Source organism: Ischnura elegans, chromosome 1 (assembly GCF_921293095.1).
Source record: "Ischnura elegans chromosome 1, ioIscEleg1.1, whole genome shotgun sequence".
NCBI classification, from domain to species: Eukaryota; Metazoa; Arthropoda; class Insecta; order Odonata; family Coenagrionidae; genus Ischnura; species Ischnura elegans.
The window spans coordinates 59,605,925-59,620,451 of record NC_060246.1 but is presented as its reverse complement, the minus strand read 5'-3'; the positions used below and the strand labels follow the sequence as shown (position 1 = coordinate 59,620,451).

The 14,527-nt window shown below is 39.0% G+C and overlaps 1 protein-coding gene across 11 annotated transcripts in view; it reads right to left on the bottom strand.

Annotated features, from left to right (window-relative positions):
• Positions 1-14,527, bottom strand: part of LOC124161368 (tropomodulin) — a 167,034-nt gene that overhangs the window by 82,919 nt on the left and 69,588 nt on the right. The window contains exon 1 of one of the 11 annotated variants that reach the window (XR_006865361.1): positions 6,061-6,155. The exons of the other annotated variants lie outside the window; for them this stretch is intronic. The gene's annotated coding sequence lies outside the window, so the exon portion shown is untranslated. Of the gene's footprint in view, positions 1-6,060; positions 6,156-14,527 lie in introns of those variants that run through there. 11 annotated transcript variants of the gene reach the window in all.

Here is a 14,527-nt window from a genome sequence, read left to right as displayed (position 1 = left end):
GTTTCTTGAGCTCTAGCTATCGAATACATAGCTATTTTATTCATTTTAACTTAAATACCTAAGTTTGAAACGAATTTCAACCATGAGTACCCGCAGCCAATTAGAAAGAAGAATAAGTTTTTTTAAATACGAAGGAACACCAGTGAGAACTCAAAAAGATGGTAAGAAATGCGGTGTAATTTAAGTGCATTATCTACCAACCTTAAAGTTGGACCACGTTAAAGTTAAAACCACGATGGAAGAAAATTGTCACCTTTTATTAGTATATCTATAAAATACGGCCATTTAAATTAACTGTACAACTAAACCTAAGTGATATTTCACTTTAATAGACAGCCACATCGAACCCGTGCTAATTCCAGCACTTGGAACACAAGGCAGGACCTAAGGGCGTGAATACTTTTGGAATCACGGGCCAGTGCTCAATGAATTCAAAATACCTTTAAAGATAACATTTAGTAACAAATTTTAATTAAAATTTGGTATGGTATCTTACGGCTGCATGAAAATATGGAAAAATTGATGGGATGCATGGGCAATCAAAAGTTTTTCACCATGGCTATACGCTTCATTTCATCAATCCTTATAGGTATAAGAGGGTTCAAGGATTCTATATCCCATTCCCAAATGGATACGCACCTTGTTTATTGACAAAATTACAGAATGAAAAAATATAATAAGTGCATCATGGACATGGCAATAAAATGGGGAAAGAGCAACTGCACCGAAAAAAATGCGATAGCAGGTGTATGAATGGGAAAGATTAAGAAACGCGGAGGTTAATTAGGTAAATTGAAATAATAACCGTAGGAAAATACGAAAAAGCTTCCGATAACAATGTTTTGCGTACCTACTCTGGTAAGCATTCTTTCCCATCCTCGATCATTTTAAGTGGAACACGACTAAACGGCTGAAAAACGGAGGTGCACTCTCGACAATGTAAGTGAGTGGAATGTTCTCCTCACTGCCGCCCTCAAAACCGCAAATACAGAGAAATTATACCATGAATAAGAACATCTATTTTCCCTTTCTCCCTCTTCGCTGTATTTTCTGATTTCATTGACGTTGATTCATGAGGATTGTGCACCTTGGTGGGAACCCGAAGGCAGAGTCACGAAAAATAAATTGCCTTAATTCATAAATCAAAAGGCGATCAAACAAATATATAATCACGGGCAATTGCACAATTCAAGAACTATTTACCAACACATATGATTCAGTCAATTACATTTTCAATTTCCGATAAAAAGCCGGGAGAGAATGTCTTCGCATGCTTTATAATGCGTTTTATCCAGTGATCCATTCAATAAAGATAATTCATTATTTTTCGATAATTCGAATTTTTAATAATTCTAAAATATCTTCATATACTACTGCTGAGCCATTAATTATTCAACATTCACATTCTTTACGGTTCTAGCTGCGAGGATTACTATTCATGACAATTTTTTCTCTTCCGTAAGGGGAAGCGTGTTCAGGCCACTGAACTTAAAAAAGCAGGAAGAAAATCTCCCCGTGCATCCCCATAACGAAATAATTTTACCTACCTACCTATTTTATTTTTTGGACGAAACTTATTGTAATGGTCGCAATTGTATAAAATGATAAATGCCGAAACATAAGATACAATTTAATGGAAAACTGATATTTTTACTAAACATAAATGAGCACGGAGACCTTTAAGAAAACAATAAGGCATTAAAACCGAATTATTCCGTTATCATATTTTTTATCTTATCATCTCCCATTAAAGATTATAATGAATTTAAAAAAATCAATAGAAAGTTTTCATATTTACACATATGTACCTATAATTCAAGATACTAAGTCTTAGAAGTGAAAACACTTAGATATATTTCCACTTCTTTGACGACGGAAAGTTTAAACCTTTATTTTTCGAGGGTCCAAGCACCTTACTGCGCAAGGATGAATGAATTACAACATTCATCTTTACCAAATATACTGATTGCACCATTTGCACCGCAACTCAACAATCAGAGCTAAGAGAATGAAATCGCTCTAGTAAACAAACAACTTCAAAACCTGGCGCAACTTTTAATTTTTTTTACGCAAACCCAATTTTGACAGAGGAATACTTTCAAACAAAAAGAGAGCACAACATTGATTGCACTAATTCGTTGTGAATACATTTGCTGGCAAAAAGAGTACCATATACCATTCAATTAGTATAATAGAATGTTATTGAAGACCAATGAATCATGAAGCACACAAAAGCTGGAAGGTAAGTAACTGCCGCTAAGTACCTCATGTTAGAAATATTCGTTAAAATCAAAGTACCCCCATAAAAAATAAAGAGAAATGCCTTAAAGTGTGGATGGCGTATTTTTCAAGTATTTGATTAGAGGTACCTTCGTAAATGCTGGTGATTTTCATAAAAAAAGGTTAAAAAAGTTTAAGTGTTTAGTAATCGCTTTCTTCACGAATCCATTTCTGTTAAAACGGGCATTGGAAACACGAGTATATTCATTGAAAATATCTAAAATTGAACACGGTCTACGTCACTTTTACACACTAGAAACATACCAGTAAAATGAAAATGGATCGGCCTCATTTATTTCTAGAAAATTATTTTTCGCTTAATCCTCCGCATAGATGATTTGGCAGAACTAGAAATCCATTAACGGGTTGTTTGATGGCCTCAAGGCTCCACCATATGAAAGAAAACGAATAAATATGCTGAGGGTGACATTGAAAAGGCCGAACGATTAAAAAAAATTAACAATTCTCACAACGCTAATCCGAGGAAGACCTTAAAATTGCCGTTAAGGCTTGAAGGCCAGCTTTGCGCTATAAAAGAAGCTTTACACAATGCCACACTCGTGAATGTCAACCCAAAACATCCAAGCATACTGCCCTTAAATAAAACGGAAACTGGCTCACATCCATGCGGAAAAATAGCGCGAAAAATTCTCATATCAAAGAGAGATGCCAAGCAGCCAAAAGAATAACGAAAATACGGTCTCGAGCATGACGGGCCACCATATTTGGAACGGGCACCCTTGCTTTCAAAAATCGGGATGGCAGAATTTAGTTGATAGTTTTTCAGTAGGATGACTATTGGAGCAAACCACTTAAATTAACATATCGAACATTCACTTGTATATAAATACGCTAACGTAAATTCTAGGAAAATTGAATAATCCACGGTAGGAACACAATGGTCTATAACTGTGTTGATTTAGGGAAAGAGTCCGAAATAAAAAATGATTGCCAAAGTTCATCTCCTCTGAGTAGCTAAAGTGGGTACCAACAACGTTAAATGAATATAATTCACATGCATTTGCTTCAAGTACCTACTCATATGAGGAACGTTAAATCATTGATAATCACCAACAGCCATTTGATGCATATAGGTTTCTTAATACCCTATATCACCACCAATGTGAGTACTCTAACCGAAGCTGAATTCAAAAAGTAATGTTAACGTAAGAAAAAAACAATTTTTATCGCAACACGGGGAATGAAACAGAATATTCTTATAGAAAATTATTCAGATTATTTGATTTAAAATGCAAATATACTTTAATGTAAAAAATTTGTACGATACATTTCAGAACAAGATGCTTCAGATTTTCACCTTCTTATTATCTTCTTGACTGGATATTAATTTGGTGGAACTAGTTGTCTTAACGATAATTGGACGTTTGCAGGTAATTTACTTCCTTCTATCAACTTTCCCAAGAACAATCAATGAGTGCTTAAAATTTATGGGGCCAAAGAAATACGTAATACCAATGCGGTATTAATGAATCTTAAATCTTGATATTCTATATAACCAAAATGTTTTTTTTTAATCATTTGGTTTAGTTTTTAATCAGAATACTAATGAACCTGCGGTGAAAAGAAGGCTAAAAAGGAAGGTACTTAGTGATATTTAATCAATTATTAATATTTCTTCAAAACCGACATATAATACCGAATTACTCTATCCGAGACCGTTGAAAAGCAGAAAAATATGAATATAGGAGGGGATTAGCGTAGCGGAAAATTCCCTTTGAGATGCTTTGGAATACTTCCAGCTTCTAGTGAGTTTTGAGACGGAGAGATCATCTATTCTATTAATCATGACGAAAATTCTTTGACTAAAAAATAATGCGTAAATGGTGTATGCCAGTCGAAATATATCATATTATCTTGACGTAGCCCTCATGTCAAATATTACTAAAGACTGGCAAAGCATGTCAACGATAGAAAATGTAACGTAACGATCTTGTTCAATAGTTTAACAAAAAATACACTACTACTAAACATAAGGCTTTTTCTAGAATAAGAAAACCTTCAAAAATAACTATTTGTTATAGATGAAAACTCAGAATAGAAATATCCCACTAAAGAAAATCGTAACATGTTAATGAAATGAGAGGTTTACACAGGCATATTATAGTTCAGTCCAGCCGAGTTATTTTTCTACTCAAAGTTCATAATCAATCCACAACTCATGTGTTGATAATAGACAACGAAACGTATCGAAAAAGAGTCCCTGCATCCAGAATTTAGCCTGAACCACACTAGGGTGTGCACAGAAATAACACCGTACTATTAAGGAGATAGGTATTGTTTGTGTTCATCTGTTATTCTATTAAATTATCAGTTAATCTTTGACTGTTCAGTCATAGCAATATTTGTTGCAGTTTAACACACAATAAAATGTAATAACACTAACTTTAAACCATGAAGGATCACTGAAAAAACGACACGAATAAGCACGGTATTTCATGAAAAAAGATTGACCAGTAACAAAACACTCTCGTTGCACAGAAAAAAAATAAACCCAGGGGATCAATTATTATTTTTTCAAAAACCAGGAAAGTGGGAACGAACGGAGGAATTGGGTAACGCAATCGTCAGTTCAGTGGGAACTATAAACGGAATTAGCAATTCCAAAAATATATCACATTTTATCGAAAAGCTTTCAGTCCTCCAAGGTGCACGCAAACAACTTTTCGTGAGAACCCACTCCGATAGTTATGGCCTTAAAAAAAACCAAAACAACCGATTGGGAAGCGAGCAGGACGAATCGCCGGTCATAAATGGTTATCCAGTGTGGATCCAGAGCGTCGGTCATCGCCCTCTGAGACGCGACAACCGGCCGGCGGCGAGCGGTTCCTTTTTACGGCACACACTATCACGAATGAGGGCGGGAGGCAGGGGCTTGGGGTATTCCAACTCGGTCACCACAAGACTCGAACCCGGTACTCGCCAGCGGTCGCACGGGGAGACGATCCAACCCAACTGTCCCCTACCACACCATCGTAACTGCCGATCAAGCGGCAGGAGAGTTGGGTGTGGGTAGTTGTATCTCGTTCAATGCCCTCAACACTAAACTCGCACCGACTACAGCTACCCGTCCTCTGCTTCTGGTAGCTCCATTGTAATCCTTAGCTCACGGAACGATCTTAACAGAATGTTCTAGTCAATCAGTGACTCTTTTTGGGGTCGATGAACAGAACGCACGGATGGGACAACGTCCAATGTCTTCATGTTCCTTTCCTAGTTCGTCCATGCAGTTGAGGACACGAATAGCCCACATAATCCATGTATGGCCGAGATGGGCGGTCTTCCGGTACAGAGATGAACACTTAACGTAACCATGGCTGAGCCCATCATAGGTATCTTCTAGTTTTCGAGACCGCGTGGTATCCAGGTTGGCGCAAGGTAATATAAGAGCGCCACGATCGTAATTAGTAAGCAAGAGCGCCATTTTAATTAATCCGTAAGAGCATTAATGTGATTGAAATAGGCAAATGTACAAAAAATCCAATCATAGCAGCTTGTGAATGTAATCATTCAAGAATGAAGAGGCGTGTTAATTCTGGTGGTATCTCGCATTGCATTGGCAGAGCAATTAAAAACATGTTGATAGCAAGCGTGTGTGAGAGCGATATATAGCATTTTTAGTTGGTGTTATGTGCATAAGCGTGAGTGCCTCCCACGAGGCAGTTCAGTCTCATTAGATGGAAGGCGCGAGAGACTTGAAGATGCTGACCCGCTCCCAGGCCTTCCTCAGCGGCCGACCGGCATAGCAACGCCCACACTCACCTCTTGACTCCAGTGAAAGATCTCCATCCCCATTGCGGACAGAACTGCAACTAGTAACACTGCCGCCGGAGACGGAGCCTACCCGAAAAATCGCCCATCTTCTCCCCTCTGAAAACCCCCCTCCACCACTCCAGAAACTCCCACGCCCTACCAAAACCCTGGCTCTCTCCTCCCCACTCCATTGGCCCCTGCCCCCCTCCCACCCCCTGATCTCACCGGGTCCACATGAGTCTCATCTCCCCCTTATCCCCTTCCCCCCTTCCACACCCCCAGTCACCCGTGAGCATATTTCAGTTTCCGCGGCAACCCGACTGCCTCTTCATCTCGAGTCTGGCTCCAGTCCCGGCCACTCCCACCGCACCGCCCGCCGACTCATCGGGACCCCTCCCCCACTCACGACCGCAGCCATCCTTAAACATCAACCCCACCTCCTGCCCCTGTCCAAACCCTTCCTCGCGGACCCTTCAACCCCCTTCCCTCCATGCCATTTTCCACGATACTTCGCACACAGGGAGGCCCTTCTCTCTCTTCATCCCTGGCAAAGCTCTTGTGCTCTGTTTTCCTCCCTTCTCTTTTTCACTTCCTCAACTCCGAAACCGAGTGTTTTTACCATCCTCACTGCTCTTTTACATTGCCTCGTGGAAAAGGTGAGGGAGAGTGCAATAACTATCCCTTTTGGATGGTCTCAAGCATTACATCTCTAGACCAAAGTGGCACTTACCTTCTTGGTTCTGCAAAGGGAGAATAACTACTGATTGATCATATTCTGAAAATAACGCCCTCGCTACATTAAAAAAAGCTCCCATCCGGCCGTATCGTTGAGAAAAACGAGTTTGATCAAAATGAAGTTAAATCCAGTTAAATGATGGGCATCAACTATATGCTTTGATTAATAATAATGAAGCTGTCCTTACATCAAACCACGAAACAAATGTACTTTTCCAATTAATTAACACTTGATAAGCTAACTAAAAATTTTTCGTATTTAGAAAAATTCGTCAAGGCGAGCGAGGTAACAGTTAACGTATTAATCTAGTAAAATATCTTTCCCAGAACAATATAAACAACAACTGAATTTAAAACGAGTAAAAACTCAAAACTGAGTACTGACTAATTACAATCCATCCTCCTGGGAAGCGTATTCCCCTCAGTAGGCTACACGAGTTCGCTCACACTGCTAGGCACAAGAGCAGTCACGCGCTGTTGGGTTCAGCGAGAGATGACAACAACTCTTGACAGTCAGTAAAAGCACAGAATGACCAGTTTTTGCTACTGATAAGATCACTAATTCTGTATCATGCACGTAATATCGCAGGCCTTACTTGAGGGAAGTCGTGATACGCGCACCTACTATTTGAATTAAGCAAACATCACTTCATTTCTTCGGGAACTTCTTCATGTCTTCCATTGCAACTGACTAAAGGCTCCATTATTGAACAAATTAACAATAAATTATCCATAGGGAGCAATTAGCGTGATAATTCAGTGCCCATACTTTGATGGGGGAGTTCATTGAAAAATTTAACGCTACGTTAGGTGAAATCATCCAAAAAAAATAGGGGGCTAGGTTGATTTTGAATTATCGGGAAAATCGGCGTGAAATTTTGGAACGCGCAGTGTGCTAGTCATTTCTTATCATACGTTTTACAACCGTGTTTTGTTAGTTCTAATGTTGAGTAGTAGAAGAATCAAAAATAACATGGATATAATAAGTAATTCTTGAAATTTCTTTTCTCCATTCCGCTATTATTGTACAGCACACATACATTTCAATATCAAAATTGTTTTTGTGCTATTATATATTTTTTATGTTCACAAATCAGCGCCAGCCGCTGCTTTGAGAGATGGTGGTAAACCCAATGCAGGTCTACCTAAGAGGTATCTATATACTATTAAATTGTTGTATTTATTTTACAATTGTACTTTGTAATCCATGAATAAGTGGAATAAATATTATTATAATTGAGACCTAAGCTCCGGGAAAGACATCGATGCGGCTAAGAATCAATTCAATATTCCTTGAGTGCGTTTTTTGTTGTTATAAATCTGCAAAGGAAGGGTAGATGGCGTCCAATCCACGTTATTTTTTCTGTAACCACTTCACCTATAATTTTATTTTCTATAAAGCTCTGAAGCTTATTTTTTTATGGAACTGAAGCAAAAAATCTTTGCTTTTTTCACATGGCGTTTTACTTTGTCCCTCCATGGTTTTATTACAGCGCAACATTTTCAAGGTTAATAAATACACAAAGTTAATAAATAGACCTTGAAAATACATGAGTGAAACGAAACGATTGATGGACAAAATAAATTATCATGTGGAAAAAGAAAAGTTTTTATTCTTTCATATTATACGAGAAAGGATTTCCACTGAGTCACGCCCGCTACTTATACTTATGCTCAGTTTTTAAATTATATTTAAAGGTAATTTTATCTACCAACCGACGTTAAGTGTGAAGCAATGCGTACATTAATTTTATCATATGCACACACTCTCAGTTCCCGTCGAATTCGGTCTTCGGATCTCCTCCGGCAAAACAAGCCGGCTTTTTCAATAACACCAAGATGTGTGAGGGGGTCAAGTTAGGTTAAGGTCGGATCATTACGCCGGCGCACCTTTTTCGGTCGCTTCCGCGCCGACCGCACCATTAGCCGCGGTGCTCGTTCGGAAGGGGAGTCCGAGATGCGGTCTATTTATCGGGCCAATGGCGCAAAAGAGCGTCCTCTCTCATCTTGTGCTGGAGGGGCAGCCATTAGCTCGCGAGCCATTAGCCCCGCGAGAATCTTAGTAGTGGTCCTTTAATCATCGCCCCGCAGAAAAAATCGCCTTCCCCGAATACTCCACACTTCATTTTAACAATTATTCCCTTCAGCAAAATCGAAAACAACCCGCTTTTTCTTACATTCTATGGTTAAACAAAACATGAATTTATGAATGCATTAGGAAACACCGACGGATCGTGGTTTATCTATTTAATTCTCAATTTATTTCGTTAACATATCACATAGAATGAAGGGAAATACTCAATAAAATTTTGCACTTTATTTAGAATATTTAGTACTATGATCACCAACACCATTGTTAGGGTGATCACGATTCCGTACGATATGAAAACAGATTTGTGGCCACAAAATGAGCAGAACGATTAATTATGTTTCCTCCAAGCTAATCATAGCTATATTACTAAAGTCCGAAAAATCTGAAAAAATTGAGTTGAGTTTACTGTGTTTCACTTTTTAAAATAATGAAAGGATGCTTTCAGCCATTTTAATACCTTGCTGAATCGAAAATTCAACAAATATATGGTGGTAAGTTTTCGTGATATCCAGATAGAATAGTAACCGAGTTGCTAAGTGTTTGATATGAGTCTTTTCCAGCCAATTAAGGGTTGTCGATTCATAAAGGTTACATTCAAAGCTACCACGTTTATTCCAAACACATTCAGATAATCACCGGAATAACTTCTTGCGTAAACCATCTGCGCATTTACAGCTTTTATAACGACATCTTTGAGGAAGACCACGAATGGAACGTCAATGCCGCACAGGAAGTGAATATGGTGAAGGTCAAGAAGCGTGAAGAAATGAAAATATTAAGAGAACAGCGAGGGAGACAGAGCCATCAATTAGAAAATTCAAGGAAAGCGCTTCAACCATTTTACCGTTAATGGCCGCATGTATTCAGGAAAGAATTCCCTCCTTCACCTCTTCAACGCCAAACGTATTGACGCCACAAGGACATTTTCCACCGTGAGGCACAGAAAATATCCTCGAGAAGCGTTCACTACCACTGATCCAATTTAGCGCATAGGAAGAGTCATTTAATCTATATGATATATAGCTGCGTTTGTATGCACCGCGCGTTTATCTGAATAAATTGGTTGGCGAAACATTACTAGCTAGTCACATGATGTCATCGGGATTTTCCTTAAAGCTTAACAAAGTTATCGCGGCATATAAATAAAATATACTTCTGATTGTTGATGGAGACTTTCGCGGGGTGGTGCAGCATGCGTAGCAAGGTTTCCGGGTTGACCTCCGCGTCGATTCATCTTCAAGACGACAGTTTCGCCGGCGTTGCAGCTAGCGTCTTCAGGAACGAAGTCTTCGTACCTGAAGACGCTAGCTGCAACGCCGGCGAAACTGTCGTCTTGAAGATGAATCGACGCGGAGGTCAAACCGGAAACCTTGCTACGCATACTTCTGATTTGTTGAATTTACGATATTTGCCGTGAAATCGTGGAAAAATTCCACAAACTATGGGTTAAAAACGTCTTTTACATAAAGAACACGATTTTCTCTAGTGAGTAATTGAATGAAAAATTACCATCGCATTCATGGAAAAATTATTATAAATTATTATAATGCTTCAACTGACAAATTAATCTTCTATTCCCAAACAGTATGTGACAACCTTGGAATTTATGCAACCCAACATATACTCAACGCAGATGAAATTTACTCAAGGTTAATATCTAAGGCCGTGCGTTAAGGTAATGGTGGTAAGCACCCTAGTTTATACTACAGCAGGGGAAAAAGGAGGAAGTTAAACAGCTAGAATAAGATCCGGCAGATGCTGGATGGGATAAGGAGAAGTGCCGGAAGCTTCAGCTTGACTATGCACGGCATACTACAAAGAGCAGGCCCGTGCTGGGCCGCCGGGACGTATCCCGGTGCGCCTGGAAATATTTGGCGCCCTCCTGTTCCGAAACTGACAAATTTTACGGTCAGAACACCCAAATTGATCAGTTAACTTGATTTCAATCATGTCTCATTTAACAGGAAAATTATTCAAATTAATATAATTCATTCTGGATCATTCCGGTAGTCCTCCCCCTGCATAGTTCCTGCGCCCTCTGGCCATGTCTGTCCGCCGCTCTAAGAAGGGGTTCAGCGCGGGCCAGACAAAGAGGTGAGGAGATACTGAATATTACAATAAAATGAAAAATAACATGTAACCTAAGCTCATAAAAAGGAATAATAGGTCAAAGAGCTATGTTAAGAATTAGAAAAAAATGGTAAAAAGGTTATGAAACATGAAATAATTTTTGATTTTTTTTGTTGTTCTGACATGACGTGATAAAATCCCTAAAAAAATAAAAAAATATTTTCATTCCCTCTATAGGTTAACATAAATAATATCGACCTATAGAGATAAATTGACTCAGAAAAGAGAATTATTGTTAGGTAAAGAATAAGGTTGGAGCGTCAACATCCATAGAAATATGCATTGACGGTATATTACCTTTGATAAAGTTCGGATTCTTTTTAGAAGACATATCATATCTGACTCATCACATTAGGGTGAGTACCTATTCTTCGAAAATCTAAATTTTATGGTTTTCGTCAATAGATTTCACAATTAAAAAAAAATAAATGCGACATTTTAATGAATCGCGTCAATAAGAGTCTTAAAACTAAATTAATCACCACCGACGAAAATAGGGGATAGTCACTCTTGAATTGTTTCTCACAGCTAGAAAACGAAGGTATCTAATAGTGTCCACCCCGTAAAACGGCGTCACAGTTCACTCTCTTTCTTACTGATCTCAAAAATTGCCACTCGCGTCGCCACATCCGCATGCTGCATGGAGACATTCTCCTACGAGGTGACCTTATGTGCCGCCAAAATTAAGTGACGCCATTTGACTCTCGTGCATTTCCTCACTTTATTGCGTCAGTAATTATGCTGGAGAGCAAGACGCAATAGCGAGTTCCCCAATTAGATGAGGTGCCCCCATCCCACTCTCCACTCTCCCGCTCGCTCTCGTCATAATGCTTCGGGCTGTACCATTCATAACATGCGGTGCGCAACCATACGTTGGCGTAAACTCTTTTATGAGACAGACAATGACACCGTGCCAAATACTTCCTCAGCCAGAGAGAAAGAACAGAAGAACATCCCCTTTATATTCCTTCCAGAATTCAAGAAAATGTTGACTTTTTCCAAAAAAAAGTCAGAGAATTTTTCCTAAGACGATGATAATGTTAGATCTAACATAAACAGCGACAACTTCTATTGCGTAATTCCCCGAAAAACTCCAAAATTTAAAAATAAGTACATAGATCATACAAATCGCATGGAATTATTGTCATGTAATTCATATTATTTATATAACGGTAAGTATGTTTGGATGAATTTGGTGCTTTTTCCGATGAGAAAAGAAGTGTGATAGAACTCAGACCCCGAGTGTAAAATAGGATTTATTACCTACATTTTAATTTGGAATAAAGGTAAGAAAACATTAAGTAATTAGTGATTTTTTCCTGGTCTGAATTCACAGGCGAAGATGACGTGACAAAATCCAAAAATGTATAAAAAATATTTTCATTCCCTCTTTAGGCGAACATGTCTTGTGGCAATAGTATTCAACGCGTCAAGGAACATAGCCAATAAAATGCAGCCTGAAAGCCCGTAGGCATTAATACACATATTTCCAATAAAAATGTCATGCGTGTCACATGCATGTCACAAGAAATCCCAGGAAACCGTAGGTGTCGACTATCAATCAAATAGGCAAATTCATTTTCATGAATCTGTTACACTTGTTGGAACTGTCCTTATCCCTATTTGTTCTGTACCTTAATAAGCGGCTAATATTTGGAAAATTTTACTTTCACAGTACCTACCATTGAACTCTAGGAATTTTTATCCATTTCCCACAGACGCAGGGACTCCATTGTGGCAACGCTTTGATGCTCCAATAAAGTTTTTATTAGTATTATTGAATACTGTCCTAGAGGCAATGCATAACTTGCGCATCGAAGCGACGGCCATTATGGAGCACTCGAATTGAAAGCTAACATGAGGAGATAATCTGTATCCAGTTTGTCTGTAATGCTTCAACCATACGTGTGTGTGCCGCTGGTGGTATCTGCGACACTGAGCCTGCTCAAAGTAATGTCGTGAAGCTCTCAAAATTTACTCAGTCAAGGATGCATCCATATACTTAATTTTGCACTTCATAACAATTAGAACTCAATATCAGCTACCAAATAATTTGCACCATGCAAACCATGCCATGAGGACCGTGTCATGGAGACCGTGAAGCCGACGAGCCACAGAAAACCAAATAAATCACCTATCGGAGTCCTCCCCGCTGCCAATGAATTCTACACTTAGCATTATCAAAACAGTCAGTCATTAAATATCGAGGGAACTGACGGCTTTCAAAGCTACTTCTTCCTTTTATTGGTGAATTACGTCGTAAGTTACCGTGGGTTATATTGAAGTATACTTGACGTTCATTCTGTTAACACAATTAAAATAGCATCTTAGACCCTTCGGAAAACGATCTTTAAATTATGATTTACTCTCAGATATCTAAAACTAATAAAGGAAAAATATTTTTCATGTAGCCAATTACATGGCATAGACTTCTCCGCGAGATAACTAACACTATAGTTCGGTGAGATAGGGGTAATGGAGGACGGCAAAGCCAAACACTAGCTTCGAGGATGGCGAGTTTTGAAGGCGCAACGCGTAATAAGGAGGCACCCTCGGACGTCAACCATAGCACCTTCTCCACATTCACCCACCCACCCACCCGCCTCTTTTCCATTCACCTTTCGCCACGCATCCCTCCTCTCTTAGACGTCCTCCAAAACCATCTTCCACGCCCCACGCCACGCCTCCCCACCGCCCCCCGCTCTCACTTCCGCCACCCCCCCCCCCCCTTCTGCGGATGGACGTAAGCAGGGGACCACTTGAGTGGCTGATCTTCGCCAGGAATAAATTTAAAAAACTCGAAACTTTCATTCAAACCAAGCTCAAACCTCGACCATAGCTTTAGCAGCGTGGCGTTAACCCTTTCTAACTCAGAGCTGCTCCTGGGATTAAATTTCAAGACTCCACATTATAAAAATGTGAATATTTTCTACTCAATCATAATTATTGTGGAAGGTGCAAATTTTTCCATTAAACTTTACAGCACAAAAATAACACGTAGTTCAAACTTTCCTGAATAGAACTGAAGGTGTAAAACTTTTTGATGTTACTTAGAAGCAACATTTGGTTATAATGAGCTAAATAGCGATTGGTTCCCACAGCGATTCCTGGTTCAATCGATGATTTAACGCAAAAATAAACACCATCTCAAACCTTTACACAAATATAGAGGGAAATGGCACGCATAATCTGGTGGAATTAATATTAGTGACTATTAATTTATTAACTTTAACACGAAGCTGTAGTGGCACTAACTTCGTGAAAATCATAGATATCAATATCTAATTGTAAGTAAAATCATCGGCATAATGCAACGGTATCTTAGTCGGTGGATTAAAGGAGTGTGTAGGTAACCGCTGACTTAGACGGTTATATGAACCACAAGCTTAAAAAGAAAATATATAATTTGGTGCGGAAGACATGGAAGAAGAATAATTTTCCACCTGATGTCGTATTTGTTCCCAATGTGCGGTGAGAATGAAGCAGGCTCACATATAAGTGTGTGATATTTGATATATT